Source organism: Pan troglodytes, chromosome X (genome assembly GCF_028858775.2).
Source record: "Pan troglodytes isolate AG18354 chromosome X, NHGRI_mPanTro3-v2.0_pri, whole genome shotgun sequence".
NCBI classification, from domain to species: Eukaryota; Metazoa; Chordata; class Mammalia; order Primates; family Hominidae; genus Pan; species Pan troglodytes.
The window spans coordinates 24,525,618-24,539,602 of record NC_072421.2 but is presented as its reverse complement, the minus strand read 5'-3'; the positions used below and the strand labels follow the sequence as shown (position 1 = coordinate 24,539,602).

The 13,985-nt window shown below is 40.3% G+C and overlaps 1 protein-coding gene across 2 annotated transcripts in view; it reads left to right on the top strand.

Annotated features, from left to right (window-relative positions):
- Positions 1 to 862: 862 nt before the first annotated feature.
- APOO (apolipoprotein O) overlaps positions 863 to 13,985 on the top strand; it is a 115,122-nt gene continuing 101,999 nt past the window's right edge. The window contains exon 1 of one of the 2 annotated variants that reach the window (XM_063804082.1): positions 863 to 1,165. The gene's annotated coding sequence lies outside the window, so the exon portion shown is untranslated. The remainder of the gene's footprint in view (positions 1,166 to 13,985) is intronic. The other variant, XM_063804083.1, reaches the window with a different exon arrangement.

Genomic DNA, 13,985 nt, shown 5'->3' with positions numbered 1-13,985 from the left:
GCTACTCAGGAGGCTGAGGCAGGAGAAGTGCTTGAACCTGGGAGGTGGAGGTTGCAGTGAGCCGAGATCGTGCCACTGCAGCCGAGATCGTGCCACTGCACTCCAGCCTGGGTGAAGCTCCGTCTCCAAAAAAAAAAAAAAAAAAAATTTACTTTGAAATAACTATAGACTTACAGGAAGTTGCAAAAATAGTCCAAAGTGCCCCATGTGCCCTTCCCGCAGTTTTCCCCAGTGGTGAGATCTTATATAGCCATAGTATATCAAAACCAGGAAACTGATATTGGTAAATTACTGTTAACTATACTATAGACATTCAGTCTTCACCATTCTTAACCTTCTCATAATACAAGTTGGGAAATATTCCCTCCTCTTCAATTTTCTGGAATAGTTTCTGTAAAATTGGTGCTAAAACTCATAGAATTTTAAAACTGAAAGACACCCTCGAAATCACCCAGTACTGACTGGAACCTGGATTTGACTATAAAGAGAACAGAGACCCCATTTTTTCTCTCCAGGTAGCCAAAATCAATGGTAGATTTCTATACGTTGGAGGATTAAAAAAGGAATAAAATGACTATTCTTAACACAGTGTACAAAGAAGACAGTCTGTTCAGAAATAGCTGAAAAGCCATTTCCTAACAAAGTTGACATTTTCTGTCTTCACTGCACTATAAAAACAAGAAACGACAAATGAATTCAAATGTTGAGGAAAGAATGAACCAGAAACAGGGTCTTCTGGTTCTCCCCAGAAGCCTATCCTGAGGCAAGCATTCCACTGTAAGTACAATAATTATTTAGAAGGTGCAAAACCAAAACAAACCAAAAAGAAACCGCCACAGTAGAATGGGGAAGTTACCGGGGAAGTAAGAAAGGCAAGGCAGCCAATAAAGGATGTATTACTAAGTCAGTTACCGCTGTGGGTTCCTGGAACTTACTGGTGCTGGGGACATTCTGAGAACCAGTACAAAACACACACATACACCTCGGTTATTCCACCCAGGGCAGAAAGAGCTGAGATATTTATACATCAACTTCTCTCAGGCACTGAGTGAGAGCAACCAGAGGGGCATTCATTCCCTGGCACTTCCGGCCTGCTTGCATAAGCACCAGTGGCAGTGGGCTCCAGCAACAGGAGAATGCCCTAAACAAAGAAGTCCATGAGCTGGTAAGTTAGAAGTCAAGCTGTGTGCTCGGAAGTGGTAAAGGTGAGAGGATAAAGGCAGCCCACTTACACACAGTATGTGTCACAGCAGGGTAGGAGAATTACGTTAACACATGAGAGAAATTATCTTCCGAAGGAGGATTTGTATGATTTTAGCAGGAAAATGTGAATGTTGTGATTTATTTCAAGATTACTTAAATTATAGAATATTTCTGGGGATGTGTTTCTCAAAAATATTCCTTTGAGGTTGTGCCTTCAGAAATAATCTGTGAAGACAAAAGGAGAGTGGCAAGGTACAGTCTTTGCATAGAGTATTTCTATCCACTTTAAATTCATGCAAACTTAAATATCGTCATTTTATTCTATTTATTTTAGCATGTTAAAAGAATTACATTAATTTATTTGTGCTAAATGAGAAGGTACCCTCAATGAGAAAAAAAGGTAATGGGTTGCATGCTGAGAATAACCTATGGATTAATATTTAAAGTTTCTCAAGAGATGATGTAATAATAAAATCCCTGGGACAGACAGTATAATGGCATTAGTCATAGATTTCCGGAAATGCTAATCCAACGTCTTTTAATACTGGAGGTTTTTTATTCATAGAAATCTGTAATAATTATTGATCCAAAATATGCCTAGGTTGTATTTGATTCTTTCTTAATAGCCTATGATGGAACTGTATAATTTTTGGTATTTATTTTTTTCACTCTGGTCCATAACCACCATATCTTGATATTTTTCCCTTTTAGAAGTTTCTCATAGCTCTGCAAATGTTGGAGAATTTTGAAGAATATAATTTGACAGGTTAATTTGAATGCTAAAGATTGTCATAATTTAATATTACCAGGGAGAAATGAATATTCACTTTTCCAAAAATATAGAAGGAAATGACTTACTCTTGGAGAACTTAAAAAATAATATGCATGAATATTTTAAACTTAATGTGATTTCTATGAATCATAGCCAATATAATACTGTAAATTTGTAGATCAGGGTTGAAAATTTTTGGACTTTGGATGATCTTCGCTCTTTCACATCTTCCTGGTCCAGAAATCTGAGCAACTCACCTTACTTACAAACAAAGATTTAATAGAGGTGTAGTAAGTTTTCATGTTTCTAAAACTTCATTAATTGTATAAATAGTATATACATTCACCAGTACATTATGAAAATAAGCTACAAAACAATTGTAACTTAAGCCACACTTAAAATACTTTAGCCAAATACTGTTTATGAAAAGGAAGCCTTGATGTTTGCTTTCAAGCAAATCAACATTTCTTCAAGTTGTCAATATTATTCTACAAATAATTAGCATTGGTTAGGGAGACTGTGTTATTGGTCCACCATAGGAAAAAGTGATAGAGAGTATCAGGTTATAGAATCTTATTATTCTGTGTCCTTTTCATTTTATTTTATTTTTATTTTTTTTTGAGAGAGTCTCACTCCTGTCACCCAGGCTGGAGTGCAGTGGCACTATCTTGGCTCACTGCAACTTCTGCTTCCTGGGTTCAACCAATTTTCCTGCCTCAGCCTCCCAAGTAGCTGGGATTACAAGCACCTGCCACCATGCCTGGCTAATTTTTTTTTTTTTTTGTATTTTTAGTAGAGACAAGGTTTCACCATGTTGGCGAGGCTGGTCTCGATCCGCTGACCTCAGGTGATCCATCCGCCTCGGCCTCCCAAAGTGTTGGGATTACAGGCTTGAGACACTGCACCCAGCCTTCTGTGTCCTTTTTAAACTTAAGGTTCTGATAATTTAGAAATACGTAGTAAAATTTATTCCTCTTCTTTTTAAAAATCCTTGATTGCTGAATTCCTGCAAATTGTTCTACAAAATTTGTAATCATTGTCAGTGGTGTTTGGTCAATGCACCATTGTTAAAACCAGCCTTGAAAAATAGACAACCTTTTGTATACAAGTGGTTATGCAGTTAATAATTTCTTCAGAAAGGCACTGCTACACTATTTCTGTGCTATTATGAGGAGTCTCTTTGTCAGTTAATATGTATTTCACCCACACATTTTTTGAGCTGTCTCCTGAGTTGAGGACCAAGCTAATGGCATAGAGTAAACCATAACAATTTGTCCCCCGAGAAGATCCTGTCAAGTTGCCTAAAATGATAAATGTCCTTAATAATTACTTCATATTTTTATCCTATTCAGGCATGTAGTAGATATTCAACATATATTTACTGAATTGGTATTTTTGTTGTTGTCACTGTTTTTAATAATAAAGAATTAGTCTCTTAAGGCCAGGCACGGTGGCTCACACCTATAATCCCAATACCTTGGGAGGCTAAGGTGGCCCGATCACTTGGGCTCAGGAGTTCAAGACCAGCCTGGGCAACATGGTGAAACCCTGCCTCTACAAAAAATACAAACATTAGCCGGGCATGGTGGCACAGCCTGTAGTTCCAGCTACTCGGGAGGCTGAGGTGGGAGGATTGCTTGAGCCTGAGAGGTGGAGGTTGCAGTGAGCCGAGATCATGCCACTGCACTCCAGCCTGGGCGACAGAGTGAGAACTTGTCTCAAAAAAAAAAAAAAAAGGAAGAAGAAGAAGAAAAAGAATGATTCTCTAGATCCAATTTACAGGAAATACAGAGGACAGAGTTACGTGTTAGCTACACCAAGGAATTCAATCAGCAAAGTCTAGATCATGGGAAATGTTACAGAATGAATGATCCAGTTTAATTAACAAATTGTAATGGGGGAGAAAAAAAGAGGTGGATAGGGAACCTACAGATTAAAAAGAAATAAAAACCATATAAAAAAAGAGGCAAAATTAAACTACATTGTGTATGGGTGCATGCTTAGGTGAGGAAACTATAAAAGAATGAGGTGATTACCATAAAAGCCAGGAGAATGGTTACTCTTAAGAGACGAGGTGCAGGGCCAGGTAGAGGGTTTCTGGGGTGGTCAGGTATGACTCTTTCTTCTGACGTGGATGGTAGTTACAAAGGTGTCTTGCCTTACAATAATGCATTCAACTGTAAAATCATTTTATATGATTTTCTATAGATGTGTTATACTTTTAAAAGTTTAATACACAACAAGAAATATATACATATATATGTTTTCAAATTACCAACATGACGTCACAACAGTTGGCAAGAGATGTCTAGTAGCACATCACTCTACAGCATTTCCACCATACAGATACAATAGATATAAATAGAATCGGCCGGGCACAGTGGCTCACACCTGTAATTCCAGCACTTTGGGAGGCCGAGGCAGGCAGATCACAAGGTCAGGAGTTCGAGGCCAGCCTGGCCGATATAGTGAAACTCCGTCTCTGCTAAAAATACAAAAATTAGCCGGGCGTGGTGGTGGGTGCCTGTAGTCCTAGCTTTTCAGGAGGCTGAGGCAGGAGAATCGCTTGAACCCGAGAAGGGGAGGTTGCAGTGAGCCGAGATCACGCCATTGCACTCCAGCCTGGGCAACAAGAGTGAAACTCCATCTCAAAAAAAAATAGAATCAAGAACTCATATCATAGAATGTAAAATGTAGAATCATTAGAATGATTCTCCTTAAATAATAATTAAAATACTTAGAAGCGATACTTTTTGAGAAGTTTTACCTGTGATTTTAATACAGGTTACCTAAGTAAACTATACAATTACAAGTTTATACAATTCATTTTTTTTTCTTTTTGAGACAGTGTCTGGCTCTGTCACTCAAGCTGGAGTGCAGTGGCACGATCTCAGCTTACTGCAGCCTCTGCCTCCCAGGCTCAAACGATCCTCCCACTTCAGCCTCCCAAGTAGCTGGGACTACAGGCATGTGCCACCATGCCCAGCTAATTTTTAAAAAAATTTTTGTAGAGATGGAGTTTTGCCATGTTGCCCAGGCTGGTCTCAAACTCCTGTGCTCAAGTGATCCACCTGTCTCGGCCTCCCAAAGCACTGGGATTACAGGCATGAGCCACTGTGCCTGACTACAATTTAATTTTTAATAATGGCTATACTTACCAACCAGCTCACAAAATTCCTGAAAATTTAACAATGAGTGTTAAAAATTTAACAACAGCAAGCTAAGTATGAGCCACTTTAGCACACTCTTGTATTCATCCTAACAATTCCCCAACTTTCTTGTGTTTTTTAAATTTAGTTTTTAAAATCAAATGCATACTTACAGTTTTAAAAATCAAATAGTTCTCCATTTTCTGATCCTCAGAGGCAACAGTTTCAAATATTTTATCTGATTCTTTTGGTATTGACCTCCATCTCTCAAAATTAGATACTTCTTGATTTTTCAGTTTTGGACATGGCTATAGACTGAATGATTGTGTTCCCACCCCCACCCCAATTCATATGTTGAAATTGTAACCTCCAGTGTGATGGTAGAGATGGGACCTTTGGGAGGTGATTTAGGTCACTAGGGTAGCGCTCTCATGAATGGGATTAGTGCCCTCATAAGAGACCCCAGAGAGCTCACTTGCCCTTTTCTGTCATGGGAAAAGACAGCCACCTATGAGCCAGGAAGCAAGCCCTCACCAGACTCTGAATCTGCCAGTGCCTTGATTTTGGACTTCTCAGCCTCCAGAACTGTGAGAAGTTTCTGTTGTTTATAAACTGCCCTGTTTATGGTAGTCTGTTATAGCAGCCTAAACAGACTAAGACAGACATCATTTACTGACTTTACATTATGAGACGTAAGGATTAAATTCCCTCTCATTCCCTACCCAGCTACACACATACACATTTCCTATCCCTCCAGGTTTCACATGTGGTTATATTCTAATTTTAGTTAGATCAGTAAAGGAAAATGCTATTTACTGTTCAAATGTGTAATATACTATGATTATTCTTCCTTTCCAACTTTTTGGTTTTTTCCTGAAGCTAATAACTGTTCTGGGTTTTTTTTTTTTTTCTCATTTTTTCCCATTTGTTTGGTTTCCTAAGTCCATATCCTCAGACTTTCTCTCACTTGGGTAAATCTTTCATATTCAAACATACTAGGTTTATGAGTTCATCTACCTAAAAAGTCTCTTCTGGAACCATCTGGTCTGCTCCACTCTGGATTTGTTTCTCTAAGTCTGCTCAATGGCTGCTGTTTGGAGACTTTCTCATCAGGGATTCCCTTTACCTCTCTTACGCTGCATCCCCTGTTTCTTGGATCCCATATTCACCTTCTTTCCTTGCTTATACTTTTGTATTGGTGAAATAACATCCTCTAAAGTTTCTTTTTTTTTTTTTTGAGATGGAGTCTTGCTCTGTTGCCCAGGCTGGAGTGCAGTGGCTCGATCTCGGCTCGCTGCATGCTCTGCCTCCCAGGCTCACGCCATTCTCCTGCCTCAGCCTCCGGAGTAGCTGGGACTACAGGCGCCCGCTACCACACCCAGAGAATTTTTTGTATATTTAGTGGAGACGGGGTTTCACCGTGTTAGCTAGGATGGTCTCAATCTCCTGACCTCGTGATCCACCCGCCTCGGCCTCCCAAAGTGCTGGGATTACAGGCGTGAGCCACCGCGCCCGGCCTTAAAGTTTCTTGAGAAATGCATATGGGAGGTAAAAATTCCTGTAATCTTGAATGTCTGAAAATGTCCTTATTCTGCCCTCAAACTCAGTTGAGAGTTTGCCTGGTTTTAGAATTCTGGGTAGGAAATTATTTTCCTCAGAATTATAAAGACATTGATTGCTTCAGTGTTGCTGTTGAGAAGTCTGATCTTGATTCTATATGTAAAATCAGTTTCTCCTCTCTGGAAATTTATGGGACCATTTATTTGTCTTTGTCCCCAGTATTTAAAAATATTACAATGAAACCTTGTGGTTTTGATTTACTCCTGGAAGAGTTTGTTAACTTTATTTTATATATTTTTTTGAGATAGGGTCTTGCTCTGTTGCCCAGGCTGGAGTGCAGTGGTGCAATCTCAGCTCACTGCAACCTCCGCCTCCTGAGCTTAAGCAATCCTCCCACCTCAGCCTCCTGAGTTGCTGGGACCACAGGTGTGTGCCACCACATCTGGCTAATTTTCATAATTAAAAATTAAATATAAAATTAAATTAAACACAGTTTTGCCATGTTGCCTAGGCTGGTCTCAAACCCGGGCTCAAGTGATCCACCTGCCTCGGCCTCCCAAAGTGCTGGGATGACAAGTATGAGCCACCGTGCCCAGCCTTGACTTCCTTAACTTTAAATTCAAACCTTTAAGGCTTTAAAATCCAAAACGATTAGAATCTTCATACTCACACATACACATAACCATGCTGTTCTTTTTTCTTTTCTTTTCTTTCCTTTTCTTTTCTTTTCTTTTCTTTTCTTTTCTTTTCTTTTCTTTTCTTTTCTTTTCTTTTCTTTTCTTTTCTTTTCTTTTCTTTTCTTTTCTTTTCTTTTCTTTTCTTTTCTTTTCTTTTCTTTTCTTTTCTTTTCTTTTCTTTTCTTTTCTTCTTTTCTTTTTTGAGATGGAGTTTTGCTGGTTGACCAGGCTGGAGTGCAATGGAGTGATCTCAGCTCACCGCAACCACCACCTCCCGGGTTCAAGTGATTCTCCTGCCTCAGCCTCCCGAGTAGCTGGGATTACAGGCATGCACCACCATGCCCAGCTAATTTTGTGTTTCTAGTAGAGACGGGGTTTCTCCATGTTCGTCAGGCTGGTCTCGAACTCCCAACCTCAGGTGATCCACCCGCCTTGGCCTCCCAAAGTGCTGGGATTACAAGTGTGAGCCACCGCGCCTGGCCAACCATGCTGTTCTTATTTCATGAATGCAGTATCTTTTCTTATATCTTATTAGTGGTCTGTGTTTTTTTTTTTTTTTGAGGTTTCTATATTTGGATCATTTATTTCCTTCAAGTTTTCTCCTCTGTTTGCTCCTCTGTCTTTCATGCTACAAGCTTTCTTCAGATGTCCAGTGATGGGTGGTTGTCTGTGCTTATTTATTTCTTATTATTTTATTTATTTTTTTGAGATGGAGTCTCACTCTGTCACCCAGGCTGGAGTGCAGTGGCATGATCTCAGCTCACTGCAACCTCCATCTCCCGGGTTCAAGTGATTCTTGTGCCTCAGCCTCCCAAGTAGCTGGGACTACAGGCACGTGCCACCACATCTGGCTAATTTTTTGAATTTTTAGTAGAGATGGGGTTTTACCATGTTGGCCAGGTTGGTCTTGAACTCCTGACCTCAGGTGATCCACCCACCTCGGCCTCCCAAAGTGCTGGGATTACTGGTGTGAGCCACCATGCCTGGCCATCTGTGCTTATTTATGAGTGGGGCGCCAAAAAAACAAGATTGGAGGCTCTATGTAGTTGGGTGGAACTAGGGGGCTATAAGCTTCCCTGCCTAGTTGGGCCATTAGTTGTAAGACTCCCTTCATACCAGTATTTTGAAGTCTTTTCCCTTGTTGGCCAGACTCTCCAGAGAAGTCTCTTCTAAATTTCATGGAGGGTGTAACCCTAACGGCCAGCATTTTGAGTGCCTGGTGGGAGAAGAAGGCAGGAGTCTCAACATTCAATATGTCAACTTTTGCTTAACCCCTGTTCTCAGGACAGTACCTTGGCCCCTAGCTGTCCCTTATGTTTTCCAGTTCAGAGAACTTTTGTTTTGCTCTCTCTAGACAAAAAAAAGTCTCCGGTTTTGGCCCGAGTGAAGGAGAAGCAGTTGCCTGACTGCAAGGTGGTTATATTAGTCTCCTAGGTATTTGCAGTAACAAAATACTCCAAAGTGGATGACTTAACACAATAGAAATTCATTGTCTCACAGTTCTGGAGGCTAGAAGTCCAAGATCAAGGTGTCTGCAGGGCCATGCTCCCCCTGAAACCTGCAAAGGAGACTCTTTCCCTGCCTCTGTGTAGTTTGTGGTGGTTTGCTGGCAATCTTTGACATCCCTTGGCTTGCAGCTGCATGACTTCAGTCTCTTCATCATTACATGGTGTTCTCCCTGTGGGTCTTTGTTTTTACATGGCTGTCTTCTTATAAGGACAACAGTCATATTGGATTAGGGGCCCAACGTATTCTAGTATGACTTCATCTTAATGAATTACATCTGCAACAACCCTATCTCCAAATAAGGTCACATTCTAAAGTACTGGGGGTTAGGACTTCAACAGATTTTTTCAGAAGAGGGTCGGAGGGATGAGAGGTGGCGGGGTAGTCACAATTCAACCCATAACAGTGGGGAAGGGATTTGGTGCTGTAACTGCTTCTTAAACAGATTTTCAACCAACTCCTTCTACTTCACCCCTCACTTCCAAAGGTTACCTGCTGTTGCCAATTCCTGAGTCTTCTAGGGGGTTCCCCCAGTGTAAACTGATTTGCTTCTTAGCTTTTTTTCAACACCAGTTTAAAACTCAGTTTTCTCAGATCTGCTATTCAACCAGCACTCATTTGTAAGCTTTCTAACTGACAAAATGTTGCTACTGTTTTCTCTGATTTCTCTTTATCATCAAGGTTTAGGCTCTTAAAAAAAATCTCCTTACTGTTATTGCAGTGGGGTTTGAAGGGGGAAAGAGACTTCGATGCTCAAGCCAGCATTTTTAGCCAGAAGTTCTCCTACATGTATCTTCCTTCTCTCCCTCTCAAATGGCACCTTCTTTCTTAATTCTCTCACATTTCAAACCACAACAAAACGTTTAAGGAAAAAATTTTCTCTAATCTCTATATATGTAAATAATGGAGGGGTTGAGGGAGAGATGACGATAGGGAGAAAGAGAACCAAATTTGGCAGATTCAAAGCCCATACTCTATCATAGCACTCTGCCTCCATGAAGTATAAACAAACATCAATATCATACCACTCAAAGAGCAAACGGCTGAAAAGCAATATGACAATGCATATAAACAGCTATAAAAATGTTTAAAGTCTCTGATGTAAGTAGTGCCACTCTCAAGATTTTAGCCTAAGGCTATAATTCAACATAATGAAGTGACAACATGGACTCTGGCTTATGAGAAATCAGTAGACCAAATATCCTGAAAAAAACTAACCCATTGTAAAAACCATAGAAATTCTAGATAAAATGCAAAAACATCTTTTAAAAGGCATAACTGAGCTTGTAAGAAGGAAAAATCCTCAGGAGTGAAAAATAAAGAGAAAGCTACACACTAGCATGGTAAATGACTGAAGCCCTGAGCATGTGTGTCAACACCAGGGACCTAAAGTTTCGGGTTTATTTTTTTTTTAATGCAGTTTCTCTCCTGTTGCCCAGGCTGTGCAATGGCACAATCTCGGCTCACTGCAAACTCTGCCTCCTGGGTTCAAGCGATTCTCCCGCCTCAGCCTCCTGAGTAGGTGGGATTACAGGTGCTCGCCACCACGCCTGGCTAATTTTTGTATTTTAGTAGAGGCGGGGTTTCACCATGTTGGTTAGGCTGGTCTCAAACTCCTGACCTCAGGTGATCCACCCGCCTCAGCCTCCCAAAGTGCTGGGATTACAGGCATGAGCCACCACTGCGCCCAGCCGAGTTTTGGATTTTAATGACCTCAGGTGTGTAGAAGACAAGCTCTTGTGCTCAGGGAAGGTAGGGGGTTGAAAATGAGACCTCTATGTAAAGTCAGACCCTCAAAGGACAGTAAGGTAAAAAGCAATGGAAATAGAGAAAGCACATGGGAGGGTAAATCTTCTTCACTATAACTGAGAAACACAAAATACAAAGAGAACATCTTCAAAGTTGTCAGAGAAAAAAAAGAGATCATTTAAAAGGAATAACAATTAGACTGGAGGCAGCAGCCAGAAGACAGTGGAACAAGACTTTGCGTTGCTAAGAGAAAACCATAGCCAATGTAGAATTTGATACCTACCTAAATTACATATTTAAGAATAGGGGCAAAATGAGGACATTTTCAGAAAATCAAAAACTGAAAGAGTAATTATTACCAAAAGATGCTCCTTAAAGGAGCTTTTAAGAATATACATCAGGATTAAGAAAAATGATCTCAGAAGGAAAGTCTGAGATTAACAATAATAATATCTAAGTTGGAAGTTAAAAACAAGATAGTGCTAAAATATTAGATATAGCAATAACCTGTAAGACAAAAGGATGGTGATTAGCATTCTTAGTTTGGGAGGAGAGTGGAGCTATTGATTAACTTTAGATTTTAAGTACGCGTGCCAAAATTTACACATAATCAGTAAGAATAAAAACAGAGTCGGCCAGGCGCGATGGCTCATGCCTGTAATCCTGGCACTTCGGGAGGTTGAGGCAGGAGGATCGCTTGAGGCCAGGAGATCGAGACCAGCCTGGCCAACATGGTGAAACCCTGCCTCCACTAAAAATATTTTTAAAAATTAGCTGTGCATGGTGGCACATGCCTGTGATCCCAGCTACTCCGGAGGCTAGGAAGGAGAATTGCTCGAACCTGGGAGGCGGAGGTTGCAGTGAGCTGAGATCGAGCCACTACACTCCAGCCTGGGTGACAAAGAGAGACTCCGTCTCAAAAACAACAACAACAAACCCAGAGTGTATAACTTCCAAAATAGTAGGGGGAAAAATGTAGAATTGAAATCTGAAAGAAAACAGGAATGAGAGGGGAAAGACAAAGAAAATGCAGGAGAGATAGCACAAAATAAAATGGTAAAAATAATTCCAAATATGTTAGCAATTAATTAAAATTGCAATAAAGTGTAAATGAATTAAACTCACCAGTTAAAGATGTCCTGGGATTGAATTAAAACAAAAACAATCTAGATATTTGCAGTATCCTAGAGAAAACCTAAAACACAAAGACAGTGTATTTGACATTATATCAGAATGATTAATGTTATCTGTTGTAGCAAATAACTCCTAGGATTATTGGGGCTTAACACACAAAGTTTATTTCTCGCTCACATTACAGTTCATCAAGTCAGGCTGCTGCTCTGGCTGTCTCTCCTTCAGTGACAGGAATCCGGAATCCTTCAATCCTGCTTCTACCACCATGGAGTTCTTTGCCTCCAGCCACAGGAACGAGAGGGAGGGGAGAGGGAGAATAGAAGACCACGTTTATTTTAGGGGCCAAGGCTAGAAGTGGTATACATCACTTCTGCTCACATTCCTCTAGCCAGAAGTCAGTTCACAGGGTCCCAACATAGCTGCAAAAAATGTTGGGAAATGTGTTCTCAGGAAGAGAAAATGAAGTCAGTGAGCATCTAGCCAGTCTCTGACACATGAAAAGGTTGAACATTTTAAAAGATGGAAAGGGATATGCCAGGCAGACACCAACCAGAAGAACGCTAGAGTAGCTCTGTTCACATGAGACAAAATAGTCTTCCAGCCGGGCGTGGTGGCTCACGCCTGTAATCCCAGCACTCTGGGAGGCTGAGGCAGGTGGATCACCTGAGGTCAGGAGTTCGAGACCAGCCTGGCCAAAATGGTGAAACCCTGCCTCTACTAAAAATATTTTGAAAAATTAGCTGGGTATGGTGGCACATGCCTGTGATCCCAGCTACTCAGGAGGCTAGCAAGGAGAATCGCTCGAACCCAGGAGGCGGAGGTTGCAGTGAGCTGAGATTGAGCCACTGCTCTCCAGCCTGGGTGACAGAGCAAGACTCCATCTCAAAAAAAAAAAAAAAAAAAAAAGTCTTCCAAGCAAAATGCATTATTAGGAATAAAGGGACCAGGAGTGGTGGCTCATGCCTATAATTCCAGCACTTTGGGAAGCTGAGGTGGGAGGATCACTTGAGCCACCTCGTCTAGCCGGATGCACATTTTTTCTTAAGAGTACAAGAAACATTTATGAAAATGGACAATGTACTTGGCTATAAAGCAAGTATCAACAAGTTTCCCAGAATCAGTATCATACAAATCATACTCTCCGATTATAGTGCAATTAGGCTAAAAATAAATAACAGAAAAATAACCAAAAGAAGACTATGTATGAAAATGTTCATTCTAATGTTAATTACCTATAGTAGTAAAAAATTAGAAACAACTGAAATATCCAATGATATGAGTATGGCTAGATAAATTATGCTTTATCAATTCAATGGGCTATTGTATACCCATTAAATTATTTTTAAGTGGATCATGTTTAAGATATAAGCGAAAAGTGACCAGGCATGGTGTCTCACACCTGTAATCCAAGCACTTTGGGAGGCCAAGGCGGGTGATCACCTGAGGTCGGGAGTTCGAGACCAGCCTGACCAACATGGAGAAACCCTGTCTCTACTAAAAATACAAAATTAGCCAGGCGGGTTGCGCATGCTTGTAATCCCAGCTGCTCAGGAGGCTGAGGCAGGAGAATCGCTTGAACTCAGTAGGCGGAGGTTGCAGTGAGCTGTGATCGCACCATTGCACTCCAGCCTGGGCAACAAGAGCATAGCTCCGTCTCAAAAAAAAAAAAAACAAAAAACATATGTGAAAAGTTTAAATCTATATGTTAGCTATTATTACAACTATGTGAAAAATATGTGTGCATTTAGACAGATTAGAAAGGTATAACCAAATGAAAACAGTTGTTATATTATGGTGATGGGATTATGTGTAATTTTACTTTTAAAAGGATTTTCGGTGATGTGGTTATATTATTTAATGTGAGTTAAAAGAATTGATAGAAGACATGATCTCTGGGAGCAGAAGCTAGTTGTGCCTTAATATCCACTACCATTTCTTTTATGACAACAGAATTTTAGTTGGGTACATAAATGCCCCAAACAAAAATACATTTCCCAGCCTCTCTTGGAGCTAGGTGTTACGATGAGACAAAGTTATAGCTAATGAAATATGAGAAATGGGAATCCTGAAACATAAAGAGTATGTCCTTCCTTTGTCTTTTCCCTCCATCTTGCTACCTAAAATCTTCCTTTGTTATTACACACACTATAGATAGAATCTGATATGCATTTGATCAGATGAGAGACTACATCCCAAATTAATGAATGAAAACATGTGTGACTCATGAGGACAAAT